General features: G+C 44.4%; 1 protein-coding gene across 1 annotated transcript in view; it reads right to left on the bottom strand.

Moving 5' to 3' along the window:
• ASPH (aspartate beta-hydroxylase) overlaps positions 1 to 16,628 on the bottom strand; it is a 386,751-nt gene that overhangs the window by 43,408 nt on the left and 326,715 nt on the right. The window lies entirely within an intron of this gene.

Below are 16,628 nucleotides of genomic sequence, written 5' to 3'. Positions count from 1 at the left end.
CTTATGCCAAGTCCAACCATCTTGGACATAACCTGCCTACTGACTCACACCTATCTCTATGGTTCTTCGGGAAGGTAGTCTTTACCTACCTTCCATCCCAACCTGTTTCAGTGAGGTGCCGTCCTCTGCTCACATATTTCCGTTAAAGTAGTTACAGTTGGAGTATAAGAACCACTGTTATTTTAGTTAATATTTTTGAAAACATACCACATACTCTGCTAAGCATTTATATGTACATATATTATCTCATTTAATCCACTCAAGAACTTTGCATGATGGGTGTTCCTATGATCCCTGTTTTACATTTGATGACACAAGGTCTTGAGAAGTTAAGTAACTCATTCAGTGTCACACAACTAGTGAAATACAGAGTGGGGTTGACTTGAGAGCAAGTTATCTTAACCTAGCTTTACTGTAATTGTGTGTTTGCTTGTGTGTTCTTTCTTATTCCTCCTCCCAAGACTGCAGGTTCCTTAAGAGCAGGAGACTGTGACTTTTTCATGTTTATCTCTTGGGCACATGGTCCAGTAGGCAATAAATGTTGAATGCAAAAGAATGCATGAATTAATCTCCAAAACTTCACCTGTGGCTTGAGCTCTCACAGGGGGATCATATTGAAATTATGGTATTTGGGGAAACATACGTTTAACTTTAAAAATATACGAAAGAGCCCCTCCCCCAAATATAATTAAAAGGAATTTCTAGGGTGCCCCTTTAGTGCCTCATGTGACTATTCCTCCTCCTAAAAATGATGATTAGTATGGGACACCTTAGGGACCACTGGCTGTTTTCTGGCTGATAAACTGGAATAGAGCAATCTAACCCTGAAAAGGTATTTGAATGTTTTAACACTATCAGTCTAGAGATTGTTCAGGTCTGCACCTAGGCCTGGGCTGCCCTGCTATGTCTCTGTTCTGTTATTCCATAAGCATTAAGGACGAGCCTCTTGTTACAGTGCTCTACTGATGAGAAAGATTTCCAGGTCTTTACATTCTCGCATATATCATCCACTCAACAAACATGTGACAAGTGTAGACTTTGTGCCAGGGCTTGCGCTAAGGCACAAGGACATGATGAACACAATGAAAATGCAAGGTCCCTCCAGCAAACAACCCCTTGGGCCACCCACTGTCCAGTTACGGTGCAAACACATAGACAGCTAACTCCCATCTACCACAGGAGAATTCCTTTTGAGACGTAAACCATCAACACAGGACATGAGTCTTAAACTAGAGGGGGCAGCTGTCCTCTTGAAAAGGGCACATGAACATTGTGGATTTCGAAACAGAAAAATGTGATGATTCTGGAGAATGATCATGCTGAGGTCATCTGTGCTTAGTTGAACGTGTTGGAGAACTTGTCTCTGCTAAGACGGAAGATGCACAGAACACCAGTAAGCGATGATTTACACACGAGGAGATAAACCATCAGGAAATATCTTGTTTTGTATTAGTCTTTGGTCTGTATGTACCTCAGAATGTGTTAAGAAGCAAGAAGAAACAAGCCTTTAAGGGAACAATTCAAATCTTTGTGATTAAGATAACCTTGAAAGAGTTACTTCACGTCTCTGTTCCTCAGTTTCCTCAGGTGTAAAATAAAAGGCTTGAACTAGGTAATCCCTGAGGTATCTTCTAGCTCTAATGGCTCATGAATGTGAAGCTCATTCAGCCTGATCCTACGGATGGAGAGGGATTTTAAAATTCACTTTATAGGCTCCTGATTCACTAGGTTCTTTGAAGTAATCCTTTCTTCTCTCACACACACATACACAACACACACACACACACACACACACACACACACACACACACACACACAATCTCTTTCTTCCACCCCTCCTACCCCTCCCAAAGCTGGGTCTACTTGAGGCAGTTTGTTTCAGATTGTAGAATACTATTTGTTCCAAACCGCTTTGGCTTTAACAAGAAGGTGAATGACAGGGCTATCTTACTGATAGCCAAAGATGATTAGAAGCAAACAAACCTCAATTTGAACCTGGATACTGTCGTGTGATTTACTGGTTATATGACCTGGGACAAGCAACCTCTTGATGGTTGTTTAATAATGTAGTTGGGAGGACTGAACGAAACAAGGCATTTAAGGTACACAGCGCATTGCTTGGCCCATGGTAAACAATTAATGTTAGCTTCTAGTATTATCACAAACACTATTAAACCTCCCACTACAAATATAATAGAGCACAGATGGTAAATAAGGTAAAAATAGAGACAGGCGTACAATATTTGAGAACAGAAGTGGGCCGACGAGTGTGAGCTGCCCCTTGCCCATCCTCAGCAGTTGTTAGCTTTCTCCCCAGAAGTGTTCCCTGTCACACAGACCTAGCCTAATGGAACCTTGAAGGGCTGAAGAGTTACCACAGCTTTGCAGAATGATTACTTGACTCTCGTGGGGAGCCCGAGATGACTGGAAAGTGATTTGAACGCCTTATATAAAAGGTTTACTGAGATTAAAATGGTTATTAATATTTATTAAAACGATGTAAATCTCATTCATCTAGACCCAGACAGCCTGAGTAAGAGCCCAGAACAGTGAGTGATGAGAAGTGCTACCCTCCAGGGGCGTGTGCAGGGCTAGGTGTGCCCACAGAGCACAGGAGCCTCCGAGCACAAGCTGGCCTCCTCAGCCGACTTCTGTCTTTCCTGAGGCTGCCGGGCTGAACCGAAACGAGTTAGATTAAGTCAGCGCCCATCTACTCATTCATACGATGCGGCTGGTACCTCCAGGGTCAGCAGAGTGTGCATTTCAGCTCAGCAGCCTGGTGTGTAACAGAGACCTAAGGAAACACTCTTGTTCAATGAGCCTTTTGATTTTTTCACCTAGATTCATAACAACTTTGGCAAGAATTCCCAACTTGTCCCCTAAGATCTGATAAAAAAGACGTCTATTTCTTGTTTCTTTATGAGCTGCATACTTGCACGGGGCCACACAGCCTGATCTGCCCAGGAATGCCCTTCCCACCAAGGGGAAAACGTGAGCACAGAAGAACTCGTCTATTTTTTTCTGGATTTTGCTCAGTTAACAAAAGAGCTAAAAATGGGTCAGGTTATTTTACTTTCTGGAGCCTCAATATTATCAAATGGAAATGGATCTAGTACCTGGCATGTGGAGCTGTTGCAAGGATTAACCCCAAGTACTCTAGTTGCTGGTGTCCAAGGGGCAGAATAGGCTAGTGATTAAATGCACAAACTCTGAAGCCCGATGGCCAGCTTCAAATTCCAGCCGCCTCCTAACCAGCTATGTGATCCTGAGCAAGTTGCTTAAATTCTTATTATCCTCAGCTTCTCACCTGTGAAGTGGGGAGGACCATGATCACAGATTAGCTCTAGTCAGTAAACGGCAGCTCTTTCTTAAGAAAAAACCTCAAAGCAGGCAAGTATCTAGGATATCAGGTCACAAGATGTTGTTTCTAAGGGCAGCAGAATTTGATGCCATTACTAACTTGCCTCCTCCTGAAAAGTATAGACAATACAGCTAAGACCCCAAGCCACCATGCTCCAAAGTCCTCCATGGTAGCTCAGTTGTGGCTGGCAGGCTCTAAGAAGTCACCTGGTCTTAGTGTCCCTACCTGTTACGTTTACTATAGTCTCAGGATATCAGAAAAGCATTGGCGGGGAGCAGTCCAGGTAATACAAGCCCCACAATAGACTCCAATAGTATCTGTTGGTGCCATGTGCAGACCAGCTGGTCCCCAAGTACTTTAATGGGGGACAAAACAATTGGAAATGCATTGTAAATCAAAATATATAAAATTACACTGGACATTCTTTTGTCAGTGTATTGTTTGTTTCCCACAACTGAAAGCTCAAAAATCAGCAGCCAGGGCTTCCCTGGTGGCGCAGTGGGTGAGAGTCCGCCTGCTGATGCAGGGGACGCGGGTTCGTGCCCCGGTCCGGGAGGATCCCACGTGGCGCGGAGCGGCTGGGCCCGTGAGCCACGGCCGCTGAGCCTGTGCGTCTGGAGCCTGTGCTCTGCAACGGGAGAGGCCACAACAGTGAGAGGCCCGCGTACCGCAAAAAAAAAAAAAAAATCAGCAGCCAGGTGGAAAATTAGTTGCAAAGTTGGTTCTTTGAGGAGGCTGAGGCGTTCTAAGGAAGAGCCACGTTAGGGTAATTCAGCAGAGAGAAAAGGCAGCTGATGGACAGCTTGATTACTACCTTCGAGTATACAGAGTTATTATAAGAAGGCAATGAATCCTGTAGGCTCTCTTTCCCCAAGATACAGAACCAGGGACAAAAGATTTGCACTGAAGCACAACCATCTGGATTGAAGATCAGGGAGCCTGAGCCATGGCTTCAGCCCCAGGGCTGGGACAAGGGTGAGGGGTTGGTGCATCTGCTTGGGATGCAAAATTGAAGGGGGCACCGAAACACTTCATTAATCAAAGTAAAGAACATTGTCATAAAATATTTTTTAGAATCAAAACTAACGCAAACAAAACTTCCTGATGAACAGAATATCCAAATTTTCAAGAAGGCAGGATAAGAATTATTGAGTTTTCCTTGTGCTTTGCGTTCCAATATGGCTCAGCACAGCATTGCTCAGGCCAATCAGATTTCTCCAGGGAAGAGCCTTAAGTTGGTTCCTAGTCAGTCATATTACAGTGTATAATTCTGTACATCCATACTCTATACAGCTGTTAGGACCTTATGGTTCCCAAGCATTTCCATGTACACTTCCTGATGTGATGCTCATAACCATTTGAGGAGTTTCAGTATCACTAAGTTACAAATAACAAAGAAGAGGTTTGGGGAGGAGAGGATACTTTCTAAACACGGAGCATTATGACTCATCAATGGAAAAACTTAGACTCAAGGTTTCCAATTCCAAGCTCATTGCAAAGACACTTGGAGCTGACTGCTCAGCTCCTGAGTGATTAGATATTTCAAAATAGCCACGGAGCTTCTGAAAGGCTGGAAGTGGATTTCCTGGTGGTAGACAAGGGTGTAGATGAAGATGACCACAGTGGAGAGGATCTAAGACTTAAGAGCAGAGATTCTCAAAGGAAGCACAACTGGCATTTGAAGCTGCTTAGTTCTTAATGTGCAGGACTGTGTCCAGCATTGGGAACGTCTAGCATCCCCTGTCCCAGGTGCCTTCATCACCTGAACGACCACCTTCATATTTCCAAAGCCCTTAGGGGAGCTAGAACCCACTGTGAGAACCCCTGATGGGCCGTGTCTAAAAACGTCCTAACATCAATGTCAATAATACCCTTTGTTAACTGCCTTTGTGCCAAGTGTTTAATACATATAATTTATAATTCCTACCATAGTCCTGCAAGGATCTATGTTATGTGTGTAGGTAATCTCTAAAAGAGATGAAATGCTTCTCTTGTCTGTCTGAATAGAAAGACTATGCCTTCCCATGAAACCCTAGCTATGGTCTCATTCCTACCCTGAACTCAAAGCTTCCAGAGCTTCTTACAATCAAAATCTGAATCACTGGTGTGTTGCTAAGTGGCAAAGCAGCCCTGGGGTCCAAATGCAAGATTTTTCACAGCCTCCTTTCAGCCCCCTCTCCTGGCCAAGAAGCCCAGGGTGTCTCGGTGTAAGCAAGAAAGCCATTCCTCGAGAGTTCCCAGGGGGCTCAGACAGTGAAGGATGAGCATTGCAAGTTGGGTGCACCAGAAGTTGAGATGAATCTGGAGGCTCAATGGGGAGGGCCCGTCTAGTCCCTAATAAGAGTGGGAAGAAAGGGAGTGGAGAGGGACCCATCACTTCAGTTTGAGCAAATAAGAAGATGGGTGCGGTGCTGAATAATAGACATGCTAGTCTTTTTTTAACTATGTGATCAGTATTTTATTAACTGCAGTAGCATTAGTAACACTTGAAAAATAATAGTATACATAAGAGCTGGGCCTGTCATGTTTTCAGGCTGCAGAAAATACTAGGGCCCGTGTGCAGTTCTTTGACTCCTCATGAGATGGTACTTATGAGAATTGGGTCCATAGGTTAGGGACCAGTGATTAAGAGTACGGTTCAATCCCAGCTTTACCATTTGTGAGCTATGTGACTCTGGGTGATGTAGCTCTTTAAGTTTTCGGCTTTCTCAAATGGGACCTGGCAGTAACCCTAGCTAAGGTTGCTGTGAGGATCCGAGATAATACAGGCAAAGCACTTGGCGGAGCCTTTTTTTTTTTTTTTTGGCGGTATGCGGGCCTCTCACTGTTGTGGCCTCTCCCGTTGCGGAACACGGGCTCCAGACGCGCAGGCTCAGCGGCCATGGCTCACGGGCCCAGCCGCTCCGCGGCATGTGGGATCTCCCGGACCGGGGCCGCGTGCCCTGCATCGGCAGGCGGACTTTCAACCACTGCGCCACCAGTGAAGCCCTTGGCGGAGTCTTTGACACACCGTTAGCGTTCAGTGTATGGAAACAAGTACTGTTACCACTTTATAGTGTAATTATCTACTGTAAGACTTGCTGTTGTTTAGCGGGATGAATCCAAGGTTCACTTGTTCCTCCATGCACTCCAGAGACGTGCTGAACAGTTAGAGTTGGCCAGCTCTGGGAGAGTTCCTGAAAGTCCAAAGGAGCTCCGCATCCCAGAATGGCATCTCACACAAACCCCCCGCCCCCTCCCCCAGTCCCTCCAGGTGTGAAACGACAGGAAGATGAATGATACTAGGGTACTTGACCTTCCTGCTGTCACAATTCTGAAAGCAAGGACACTGCCACGTTTACCTTGCAACGAAGAAATCAACCGAGGATCTATCTGCTCTCAGGGAACGGGCGCTTTTCCACTCACACTTTTTTTCTGGACAGGCGTTCAGCTTCTCCTCGTCGCCTCATGCCAGACGTGATGAAGCTAAAGGATATGCTGGCGATCCAGCTCCTTCAGACGTCACCGGTTATTGCGGAGCTGTGGCAGCCTCCAAAGGGCTGGCGTGGCCTGCGTCTCGACAGCACGGTGGTGGGAGATGTGCATTAAGTGGGTTTTCTCTTCTGAGTAAAACCCTGAGCTAGTGGGTGGGATGTAAGTCTTCAGACTATAAATAAGCCACTTGACGGAAGTTCACCTTTAGCTTTTGGAAGAGCATAAAAGAGCTTTTTTTTTTTTTAACAACTTTATTGGAGTATAATTGCTTTACAATGGTGTGTTAGTTTCTGCTTTATAACAAAGTGAATCAGTTATACATATACATATGTCCCCATATCCCTCCCCTCTTGCGTCTCCCTCCCTCCCACCCTCCCTATCCTACCCCTCTAGGTGGTCACAAAGCACCGAGCTGATCTCCCTGTGCTATGCCACGAAACTGAGTTATCTGTAGTGAGGTGGATGGACCTAGAGTCTGTCATACAGAGTGAAGTAAGTCAGAAAGACAAATACCGTATGCTAACACATATATATGGAATCTAAGAAAATAAAAGAGCTTTTTACAAGCAGCGGGGGGTCTACACCTCGTTCAGTTTTACTGTCCTAAGTATAAGAACTTGTGAATGAGGGGCCAGATATCCAAAATGTCAGTGCTGAATGTTGGGTAGCCAAGGGGGAGGCAAGTCAGGTGGACTTTGTGCTTCTCACCAGGGCCATGAGGCAACCCCCCTCCCCAGTCCCAGGCCCTATCGAGGCAGGTTCAGGAAAAGGTCTAGCTCTCTGTTCTTCCTACAGAAACATTCCCAGCATCGTTCTGGGAGTGATTAGTTTTCCAATTGTTGTGACCTTGGCAATGGGCAAAGTTGAAAGGAGAAGGAGAAGGAGAGTATTACAACCACAAAGTCAGACAGTGTTGAGTGCTCACCTTGCAGCAGGCAGTAATGCTCTTAGGTAGTCATTATTCATATCCTTATTTTGCAGGTGATGAGATTGAGACTCAGAGAGGTTAGGTGACCCATCCAAGGTCACACAGCTGGTAAATGGCTAAAATGAGCTGGATCTCAGACCTAACTCCATAGTTCAAATACCGTTCTGTATAGCTCACCACTAGAACGCATTTGCCAAACTTGGGGGCCATTCGATCAGACACTCTGGAGGGCTCTCAGCAAGGTATGAGTGAGCAAGCCTCTCTTGGTCACTCAAGGTCCCAAAAGACTTGAAAAGGCTCTCACAGCTTAACAGGGAAATCCTGTTGCCACGTCCTCCAATCTCATAGAAACCTGGCAAATCAAATGTTGAAGATCCTGTCCAATCTCAACCCTAATTATTTGGCCATAATAAGAGTAACAACAAAAACAACTTTGACTTTTTAAAAACCCCAGCCCAACAAAGGAATCTGGATACTGCTTGGAATATGTCACAGAAAGTGGTCCTAGTAGGAGTGTGATCTAAGATAGTGATCGAAAACGTCATCTTTGCCCACCTGTTCCTTCCACTAAGATGAGTCAGCTTTCAGTTGGCAAACAGAACCCCAGCTCCACAGCTTACCAGCTCTGTGACCTTGGCGAGATACATAACTCCTCTAACCTTCGGTTTCCTCACTGTCTGGTAATAATCGTGTGTCCTTGGTAGAGCTGTGAGGGTTAAATGAGGTGCTAGGTAGGAAGGGGTCTGACACAGACAGCCATGTCCTTTCTTCCATCATTCAGGTGGTTTTCCCATGTCGATCTAAGTAAAATGCCCAAGATACAATTTCTCATTCGGTTTAAAGACCTTATAAGATGGACCACATCTCTGTTACGTGCTTCTAAAAAGCTGGTGATTGATGCGGAAATGAAGCTAGAAGAGTTTACTCTGCCTCCTCAACCTGCTGGATGAGTGTACGGCTCGCCACGTGGGTTAGTCAAATAGTTCCTCAAATATTTCTTTTAAATCCCCTTCTTCCTCCGTAAGAACTCCTTGTCAGACATTCTTCAGCACTCACACTCTAATTCTGCTTAGTCTGGGGCTCAGCTGCTTCCGGCCCACTGTCAACATCCCCTTCGATTGAGCTCGGGTCCTTGAAAGCATGCCCGTTAGAAACGTCTCCCGTGTGCACTGAATGGAAGGCAGAGCAGTGGGGTCTCTGCTCTGAGATAACACAGCAGTGCACGCTCCTGCCTAACTGGGTGGCTGCCCCTCAGGGAGCTGTCAGATGTCACACGGCTCCTGTAACATTGTTACAAAGGCCGGGCAGGTTTGCAGCAGGAGGGGAACCAGGAGAGCAAGCTTTCATTGACAGCATATCTTTCCAGGCCACCTGCTCCGCGCAAATTCTCACTTACAAACCCAGGAGTTTAAAAGACATGACACTCATTACTTTGTAGATAAGGAAGTCTCCTCTGATGCCTGGAAATTTGAGGGTCTAAGAATAAATTCCTCCTGCCTGGAGCGTGGCCTGGATAAAGCGGCCGACCCAGAGCTTTGCTCACTTACTCGACTTGAAACGCTGCTCGGGGGGGGGGGGGCACAGCCTGGGTCTGCTCTTTAAAAGCCAGCGGTAGTGAAAGAGGGCACGGAGAAAGGGCGTTTTTAATCACGGTGCTGTCTGTGTGCTGCGTTCACTGTGAGGTTTTCTCAAGGGCGTAGCTGACTTCCCGAACGAGTGCATTGCGAGCTATGGGGCCTTTTCTCCTATGATCTGAAGCTCTTCTGGGCAGCTCGCTGCTTTCCCCAGTTCTCAATCAGCCGGGAAGCATCTTTTGATCCCTTTACAAGAAGCACACTGTAGAGCTTCCAAGGAAACCCCCCGGTGCCTGAGCCCTGAACCTCAGTCCTAGCACCAGCGCCCAGCTCTCCTGCCCTTATATGGTTCCTAGATAATCGCTCCTGAACGGTGATATACGGAAGCTTAAATAGCTGCTGGGGAAGATTAAATGCCTGCACTTCGCCGAGGCTGTAAATCAAGCTCAGAAGCCATTTATTGTGAGTCCCATAAAGCAGTAGAAGTTATTGCCACTATGCTGAGAAACGCAGCATCAGACAGGAAAATAAAGAGAAGGGAAATTTTGTTGTGAGGGTTTTAAAGTGATGTGTTGTTTTTTCTTTGCAAATTCTCTTTTTGTTTCTCGTCATTTTTCTCTTCTCTTTGCCTCTATTTCTTCCCCATCTCTAATGCTCCCTGCTGGGTGTCTCCGAATCTGATTTCAAATCTGGCACTCCCGCAAGTAACACCCAGTGTCTTCCCGGCTAAGAGTGTGCTAATATTAGTAATGCTTCCCAGGCAATGGGCATCTCCTGTGCCACGTTGTTAATTTAATCCTCCCAACAATTTATGAAGGAGAATTATTATCTTCATTTTAAATAGAGGGTGTTTAATCTGGACAAAATCACAAGACTGGTTGGTGGTTTGATTCTGAGTATTTCTCTTTCTCCTTCTTCATGATACCCGGTTATGTTTGGGCTCTGCTTCTGGGGATTGTGTCACCTAATCTCTGATTGCTCACAATTTATTACAAATTCCCTGCTCGGGAATCCTTACGGGCTCCCTAACAAAACTGATTCAGTCTCTTTGCCACACATTTTGCCATAGAAAACCTTAAGCATCTGGCATTACTTTCCTTATCCAAAGGACATCTTCCACCTGAGTAAGCCTCCTCTCCCCCTTCCCCCCTCCTCACTCATGGAAGCTCTTTCCCACCTTTGCTTACCTAGTGCCTACTATTTAGTTTTCATTTCCATGATGAGGTGAGCATGGGCCCTACAGGAGCACAGACAAGAGGCATCTAACCCACTGGGAAGCTGGGGCCTCAGAGACATTTTCCTGAAGCCATTATCTGACTTGAAGGAGAGGGAAGACTGAGCAGGTAGAGGGGAGGAATGTGAGGGGGGCCGTTTGAGGCAAAAAGACCACAGAGTGCAGGGATCCAGGGAAGAGAGAGCTAGCCTTGTTGGAAGAGCCTCAGTTGGTCCCATTAAGCATAGACTATAAGGGCTCACGTGGAGAGAGATGTGGCTCAGGAGGTAAGCAGACGCCAGGAATGAAAGGCCCTGCTTGCCACAAGGAACCTGGGCTTTATGCTTGAGGCCAGATCAAGCCCTACTCCTCTTTCAAAGCTCTTCTCCACACTAAGAAGCTTTGTCCACGGCTGGGGCAGCACTGATCTCTTCCTTTGTTCTTCCCTGAATGCCTGTCACACTCATCTTCTTTGCTGCACACTTCTCCATGCTTCAGGAAGCTTCTGGAGTCAGGAGGCTGTGTCTTTTTCTCCTTGGTATCCACAGGTACAGAGTAGCGCTCCCTCTTGACTGCCGGGGAGAAGTTTGGAACAATGGAAAGTCCAGAGGGGAGAAGCTCTTTGTAGACTCTTCCCAATGACAATATTCTTGTTAAGGGGACCAGAGTTGTGTGCAGTTGAACTTGAGAATGGAGGAGGAAGAGATGAGGATGCTCTGTCTACCGCCTGCCCAGTGATCCTCAGCATGACATAATGGGGACAGAGAATGTCCTAGAAGCAGCAGAAGCAACCAGGACGTGGGACGGGAGTCACTACTGCGGGATCTGTCATGGCTCCATCCGCTGTGCGATGAGCTCAGGTGCCGATTTCCCCGCCTAATAAGGATGTGGAAGTAGACGACTTGCATGGTTTGCTCTCAATTCTTACATTCTGTATTCCGTGCGTGTCACTGTGCATAAGACCGAGTTGAGAGAAGGTTTCGTGTTATAGAAGCGCCCATTGTTCAGGGTGCTTCCTTCCCTGCAGAGCTCAGGGGGCGGAAACCCGACTCCCCGCCTCATTCTTTGCGAGCGGCGTCTTATTTCTACTCTGGACCCTCCTCAGCCTGACAGGTTTGTGTGGCTGATGTCGCTCGCGCGTTTCCGCATGAGTTTCTGATGAGTTAATCCATCATATAATTTTATAGCACGCATATTGATTAGCAGATCACACCACCACAGCTAGAGTATTTCCGTTTGATATTTGATCTGTGAAACCCCCCAGCATAATACTGCAATGCCTCATTTACCTTATGGCTTCGTAAGGGAAGAGGGTAACCCATCCAGAGACGTTAAATCTTCAGATAGTTGAGGGTTGCTTTTTAGAAGCCAATTTTAAAATTTTATTTTATACAGTTGTGTTTTTTTTTACAAAAACCACCTTAGAATGCATTATGTACTGCCCACCCTTGTCAAATATAGTGTAATATTTTTTTTAAATGAGGGGCTTCCCTGGTGGCGCAGTGGTTGAGAGTCCGCCTGCCGATGCAGGGGACATGGGTTCGTGCCCCGGTCCAGGAAGATCCCACATGCCGCGGAGCGGCTGGGCCCGTGAGCCATGGCCGATAAGCCCGTGCGTCCGGAGCCTGTGCTCCACAACGGGAGAGGCCACAACAGTGAGAGGCCCACGTACCACACACACACAAAAAATAAATAAATAAATAACTAAATAAAATGACAAATGTTGACAACAGTAAATATAAGTTACCGTGCCCTGGGCTGTGAAATAACTATCGTGATGAGGATTCTTGGAACATATGGGCTTTGTTCCCATGCTACATGGCCCAGACTGCCACGCTATGTGCACTTTCTAATTCTTTTGTTTGTTTTGTTTTGTCTTTAGTACCCCTTTCTCCTCTTAGCTATTAATTGGCTATCGTTAGTGGGCTTGCTTCAAAACCCTTTCTCCTAATTTTCTGTGGATTAGGAAGCCAGAAAACTGAGCGTGTTGAATTGTATGCTTTGGGTGAAGATCTATAGGGAATCCCAAGAAATAATGTAAATGAGCTGCAGCAGTGCATGACTTTTATGGCATCTCATCTGTACGCTCAGAAATACAGTTCTGCCTAACGCACCAGCAGGCAGGGCACGAAGCACCTTCTGATGCAGATTCTATCTGGAGCTGGGCAAAATGGAAAACCTGGGCAGTTTTTCTTCCAAGGTTTTTCCCATCTTGGATTCACATACTACACCCCCCTCTGACCTGTGTGTCTTTCTTCTCTATACCATTTGCCCAGCCTAACAGAAAAGGACCTATGTTTTCATTTACACTTGGACTAAACCTGTTTTTACCAAAGTGGTGACTATCCTTTATATTTTTATGTTTAGATTTTTCTAGCTATTAAATGCAAGCTTTTGTCTCTCATCAAGAATATACTGGGCAACATAAAGTAGCTTAGCTCTCTGTTTATCTTTTACTACACCCTGTGTCTCTCCTGAACACCTACTCTAAGGCAGTGGGGATCCAAAGAGCACTGTCCCTGGGCCCACTCCCTTTGGTCTCCTCACTTGAGCTGCCACCCCCTTCTCATGTGTCATATGACCCTGACTCCACCACCATGACCAAAATATAATTTTTATATTTATAGATTTAAATTTATACTGCTTTGGTCTGTTCACCCAGGGATGGGGACAGGAACACGGACACTGGCAAAGCATCATGAGCTCATAGACACCTTAGCCGGGGAGAAACGTGGGAGATGCCTTCTTCCTTGTTTTCCACAGTGTCTAAGTAATTGCAGCTGCTGGGTAAGTGAGACACATTTACCTGGCTCATTTTGAACCTGAGGGCAGAGACTTTTGGTCTACATTTGGCCACTGGGAATCTGTAAATCTCCTGACATTTTAGACCCATGTGCATTTGGTATAGAAGGTACCCAGCTTCCATCAGATTCTCAAGAGGCTCACAGCCAAAAGTTGTTTAAGAACCCCACATTCGATTTACTGGTTTCCCTGTGCATACAGTTCTGCGATGCCCTGGGGAGCAAAGACCCTACTTGGATAGTATTACAGAAGGGCTGCCAGATGGGCCTGTCGCTCTATCCTAAACATGGAGGGCCATGTGACTGTAAGAGGAAGCATTACTGTTACACGTGAACTAGACACACACCAAGGATCCACTGCAGAGCACAGGGAACCATATTCAATATCTTGCAATAACCTACGACGGAATAGGATCTGAAAAAGTTATACACACACACACACACACACACACACATATATATATATATATACACACATATGCATATGTATATATATAACTGGAAAATAAAAGAGTAAGCATTGATGATAATCATGACAATGAAGTATTAGGACATTGGAAATCATCCACAATCCCCCCACTGAGTTATAACCACTTTTTACACTGAGAATTGAAGTATATTTTGCACACATAGACACACACACACAATCAGGCTTATACTGGATAGCAGGGTAGCACTATGATATAGAGCTCAAGAGCTGTGGCTGGACTGCCTGAATGTGAGTCAGAGCTCCACCACATACTAGCTGCCTGAGCCTGGACGAATCACTTAAACACTCTGGGTCTCAATTTAATCACCCATAAAATGAGGAGAGTAACAGTATCAACCTTAAAGAGTTGTAATGAGAATGAAAATAGTTAATACAAATAAAGGCTCAGAAAAATGACTGACCCATACTTAGCACTCAATAAGTGTCAACTATTTTTTGTTGATTTGCTTTTTTCAATTCAGTAAATTTTTAAATTGAAGTATAGTTAATTTATAATACTATATTGGTTTCGGGTGTACAGCATAGTGATTCAATATTTTTATAGATTATACTCCATTTAAAGTTATTACAAAATAATGGCTATATTTCCCTGTGCTGTACAATGTGTCCTTTTTTGCTTATCTATTTTATACATAGTATTTTGTATCTCTTAATCCCCTACCCCTATCTTGTTCCTCCCCCCTTCCTTCTCCCCACTGGTGACCACTAGTTTGTTTATTAATCTGTGTTTTTTTTCAGTTAAAATTATATCATGGTTATTTTATTAGTTTACTAAGCACGTATTAAGCACAAAATTATGAGTGGGTAGTTTAAAACTCAATTAATGCTGAGCATCAGGCTATTTTCAATTTTTGACCAGTATAAATAATGGCATAATGAACATCTTTCTATATAAATATTTCTCTACGTCTTTGGTTTTCCCCCCTTAGGATAAATTCCAAGAAGTTGAATTAGTGAGCAATGAAAACTCATATGGCTCTTGTACATACATAGTTAAATTGCTTTCCAGAAATAAGGTTCCAGTCTCTATTCCCCCCAGCAGTCTATGAGAGCTCTCCTCTCTCCTTGCTGTACAATGCAATGTGTTGTTATGCATACTGTCATCAAAGCACTGCTTTCTGTTGGTCTGATCAAGTTTTATTGTTTCTTGCTTTTCCCCACTTCCACCCTTTGGGTTTGAAAGTTATCTACTTCTATTATTTTACATGTTATTCTCCAAATTTTAATATGGATGCTTTACCAGCAGATTTTGCTAAAAAGTTCGAGGTCGATCTCCCTATTCTTATCCAGAATAAAGAAAAAAGAAAGCTCTAACTTCTCTCTGAACTTCCCCATGTTTAAAATCACTGCTATCTATTGTTTTAGTCCTACCATGTATTCAACCCCAGAGTCACTGTTATTGTTGTTGTTATCACTTGACAATTAATGCCTGTTCAAATTTTCCAAGGTGTTTTACCAATTTCTTTGCTCATTGTTGAATCTTTTTTTAAAAAATTAATTAATTTATTTATTTTTGGCTGCGTTGGGTCTTTGTTGCTGCACGTGGGCTTTCTCTAGTTGCGGCGAGCGGGGGCTATTCTTCGTTGAGGTGCGCGGGCTTCTCATTGCGGTGGCTTCTCTTGTTGTGGAGCATGGGCTCTAGGGCTCGCGGGCTTCAGTAGTTGTGGCACCCAGGCTCAGTAGTTGTGGCTCATGGGCTCTAGAGCGCAGTCTCAGTAGTTGTGGCACACCAGCTTAGTTGCTCCGTGGCATGTGGGATCCTCCTGGACCGGGTCTCGAACTCGTGTCCCCTGCATTAGCAGGCGGATTCTTAACCACTGCACCACCAGGGAAGCCCTCATTGTTGAATCTTGCACATGACTCCTCTTTGTGAATTTGTTTCCTTCTTGCTGAAGTGAGTAGCTGTGGCTAGTAAACTCTCTTAGCCACCTCTGTACGTATGAAAATGTAATTTCTTCTTTACTCTTAAATAATATTTTAACTGGGTATATGGATCTAGATTAAATATTGTTTTCCCTAAACACTTTGAAGATATTAATTAATTGCATTTTGGTTGCCTTAAAAAAGTGTATTGTCAATCTGATGTTTCTTCATAGGCATCTGTTTTTTTCTCTCTGGTGTCTGTTTTATGCCAAAACCATACTGTCTTGATTATGATAGCTCTGTAATATTAGTTTGAAACCAGGAAGTGTGATGCCTCCGGTTTTGTTCTTTTCACTTATGATTTCTTTGGCTATTCGGGGTCTTTTGTGGTTCCTTACAAACTGTAGGATTGTTTGTTCTTGTTCTGTGAAAAATGCCATTGGAATTTTGTTAGAGATTGCATTGAATCTGTAGATTGGGTAGTGCTTTGGTAGTGTGGACATTTTAAAAACATTAATCCATGAACAGAATATCTTTCCATTTATTTGCGTCTTCTTCAATTTCTTTCATCTTTTATATTCCAGTGCACAAATATTTCACCTCCTTAGTTAAATTTATTCCTGTGTTTGTTTGTTTTTGCTGCTACTGTAAATGGGATTGTTTTCTTAATTTCTCTTTCTGATAGTTCATTGTTAGTGTATAGAAATGCAATTGATTTTTGTATATGGAGTTTGTATCCTGCAAATTTACTGAATTCGTTTATTAGTTCTAACAGGTTTTTGGTGGAGTCTTTAATATATATAGTATCATATCATCTGTAAACAGAGCCTCTGTCTCCTCCTACCCTTACCATGGACTTACATGAAAGCCCCATTCCATGTCATGCCCAACGATAGCAGGCAGAAAGTGTCTGGCTGAAAGTGT

Source organism: Aethalodelphis obliquidens, unplaced genomic scaffold (genome assembly GCF_003676395.1).
Source record: "Aethalodelphis obliquidens isolate GAN/ISIS:26980383/991018 unplaced genomic scaffold, ASM367639v1 scaffold33, whole genome shotgun sequence".
NCBI classification, from domain to species: Eukaryota; Metazoa; Chordata; class Mammalia; order Artiodactyla; family Delphinidae; genus Aethalodelphis; species Aethalodelphis obliquidens.
The sequence above is the reverse complement of the archived record's forward strand: the minus strand, read 5'-3'. Positions and strand labels throughout refer to the sequence as shown.